This window comes from Cryptotermes secundus, unplaced genomic scaffold (genome assembly GCF_002891405.2).
Source record: "Cryptotermes secundus unplaced genomic scaffold, Csec_1.0 scaffold1076, whole genome shotgun sequence".
NCBI classification, from domain to species: domain Eukaryota; kingdom Metazoa; phylum Arthropoda; class Insecta; order Blattodea; family Kalotermitidae; genus Cryptotermes; species Cryptotermes secundus.
The window spans coordinates 1-3,046 of record NW_019732383.1 but is presented as its reverse complement, the minus strand read 5'-3'; the positions used below and the strand labels follow the sequence as shown (position 1 = coordinate 3,046).

Genomic DNA, 3,046 nt, shown 5'->3' with positions numbered 1-3,046 from the left:
ATATTGTTTGTAATTAAAAATTATAATATGTACCAAGCAAACGATAACATACATCAAATAAGTACCAGATGGCACAATAGGCTACATGTTTCTTCTGTGAGATTATCTTCCATTCAGAAGGGTGTGCATTTTACATCTATTAGAATATTTAACAACCTGCCACAAAACATATATATCTTGAAAGACAATATTAATATTTTTAAACAAAGACTAAAGGATTTTCTGGCTTCAAAAGCATTTTACTCGGTAGGTGAATATATGGCAAGTAGGTAATTTTATGCACTGTTACAGTCTGTTTTCTAAGACTATGTTCTAGCCAAGAATTGTAAGATGACTGATTTTTATACTGTTGTACCTATCAATGTTATAATTGTTGAATATTTTATTGTCTAGACCTGGTTGCACATTGCAATGTCAGTTTGGCTGTGACGAGTTCAATATCCAGTCCGGTCTCCGGACAAAGGATCTGTGAAACCATGTAGCTATGTATGTATGTATGTATGTATTTCGGTGTGTCCTCTTTACCTCCGCCATTAGGCATGTGAAAACTCTTCCCAAGTTACTTCATTGTCTTCAGTATTTAGCCTCTTTCATAATGTTAATGGTACAGGAAATACTCACTTTCTCTTTATTTTTTTCAGAGTTTTGCTTGGCTAAGCCTGCAAAAAATAGCTATACTGTAGTGTAAAATGAATGTCTATTAAGTTTGGTTGCAACTGAAAATGAAGATAATGCCACTCGCATGGTTCATCGTACATTGTGTAACAAATATGGGCCAAATAAATTCCTTTTCAGTTCTAATATGCAAATAAAATGTTATTGGTAACTGTACAAGCATTCTTAGCACCAACCAAGAACCAAGGGAATTATAGAAAATCCTTGACCTAATAGCAGACATTGAAAGGAGAAAGAGTGGTTAAGGCATATGATTAGAATGGAACCAGAAAGGATAAATAGAACATTTATTAAAATATGTCACAATAAGCAGAAGAACATAAAAGTACAATACAATCATAAGTACAGTTAAGGTACAAGTTGAGCTCAAGTAAATAATTAGAACATGTCAAAATTATAAAGCAATAAAATAAATGATATAAAAGACAATAAGTACTATTGTAAATACAGTAAAGCTATTATGCAGATAGATTATACAGAAAATGGAGGCCTTGGTAGGAACAGAGTTTTTGGTTATAAATTGCATAGTAAAAGTCTTCAAAAGATTGATTGATAACAAATTTGATTTGTGTATTTATCTGTTTGTGTCATTCTGTGTATAGGCAGTGGCCTTGCGGCAGGCTGATCCAATGTCCAAGGAGTCCTACTGACTGTGTATAGATCAAGAAACTGAAAAACTGGCCAAGGTCCACAAGGGATGTAGAGCCATATGCAGATATCATGGTTATACCACCATATGCAATATACTACCCACAGTTAATTTATTAGTCATGGCTAACAAAATTTCGTTTATTAATTTGAAAGAAGCCAATGCTGTTGATGAATTACTGCTGAACCCACACTGTTCATTTAAGGGTATATTATTTTAATTTAAATTCAGGGCCCTGGCCTCTTATTCAGTTATGTAATCATTTTTTGCAGATGGTAGGACTCCTTTGGTGAGTGACGAGCTCATTGCAAGGCCTATGTCTAAACACTGGTACACACTACTAGTTAAGCCATACGTTTTTTTAAAGGGCCTAGAAACTATACTGAATCCAACATATAGTGTTAATGTAACACTGTGTGTTAGATTCAGTAGATTCACAGTAAGAGATCTGTAAATAGATATTATTAGAATTGTTATTGAATATGTTGAGGTTGAAGCAACTGGCTGGGTGGTCTAGGTATGCAGCCTCAGGTCACACCAAGTAGGAAATGCCATTTCCACCATTTCTCTGGTAGCATCATGTATTCACTGCCACAGAATCGTGCATATCGGCCATTACCTATCAACGGTCGTCTCCTCTGGCTGCACTATTCCAGTTTTCAGCTGCCTTGTAATATTATATTATGTGGGTATTTCAGTGTCCCAAAAATTCTGTTGCACTACAGACATCACATTTTTCACTCCTGGAGTACACATTACACGTCATTACCATAGACATTTAGCTTGTGTTCATAAGGCAGCATTATTCCCCGTCAGTTGGACAGTGTTTATGCTTGCTCAGGAGGCTCCAGAGTTCCATGTACTCTGAAGCGATAAAGGCATGTATAACTTTCTTTGCCGTGATTGTTGTATATCTTGAGCTCAATGAAGCGAAATGGAATTGCTGCTGGTTCCTGATATGAAAAGAAATGGTACAGATTATAAACAGAAAATGTCATCACTTACATAAAAATGTCTTATTAATTCTGTTAACTGTATTGCTCAGTGTGTTACCGGAATTGTAAAGTGCTGCAGAGGGCTGCTATCGATATCATAGGAGAAACTCCCAAGGTATTGTCCTTCGTCATCAAGGCTATTTAATCCCTGTGGATAAATTATGTTTATTAGTTCAGTCTTTATTATTGAATATAATATAGTAATAAACAAAAAATCAACAAATTCTTATGAAGAGAATCTGATGTGGGCGAGAAGAAATGTCTGTAGGGTTTTGGTAGGAAAGCCAAAGGGATAGGCATAACTAGGAAAATCTAGATGTAGCTGGGAGATATATTAGATCTTAGATAGGATGGGGTGGCATGGACAGGATTGGGAACGCTGGAGGGTTCTTGAGAACATGTAATGAACCTTTGGGTTCCATAAAATGTTAGGAAATTCTTGAGTTGCTGCACAAATGGAGGATTCTCACATTAATTCTGTATAAAGAGGCTTTAGCTGTGCCCAACATTTGTATGCAAAAGGTCTTATATACACGGTTAGCCTAAAAGAAATAGACAGTTTAAAGGGTTTATGAATTAAAATTTCGACCTCCGTTTTTCGATTGTCTTCGCCATGTCAGAATCACGTGGTGCACCCTTAACGTATGTCGAGCAGTATGGCCGCCATTAAAGTGTAGAAGACTTGTTGGGGAATTGAACTTGGAGAAACAAATCCTGTTAATGTCGT

General features: G+C 36.0%; 1 long non-coding RNA gene across 3 annotated transcripts; it reads right to left on the bottom strand.

The window, feature by feature from the left end:
• Window positions 1-6: 6 nt before the first annotated feature.
• Window positions 7-3,021, bottom strand: LOC111867699. 3 transcript variants are annotated; one of them, XR_002843382.2, is made up of 3 exons: window positions 2,909-3,021; window positions 2,378-2,467; window positions 7-2,277 (listed from the first exon to the last, which is right to left on the bottom strand). It is a non-coding gene; the product is annotated as an uncharacterized LOC111867699 (long non-coding RNA). The 3 variants fall into 3 exon arrangements; XR_002843384.1 differs by lacking the exon at window positions 2,909-3,021 and adding an exon at window positions 2,790-2,901; XR_002843383.2 differs by lacking the exon at window positions 2,909-3,021 and adding an exon at window positions 2,729-2,900.
• Between the last annotated feature and the right edge of the window lie 25 nt (window positions 3,022-3,046).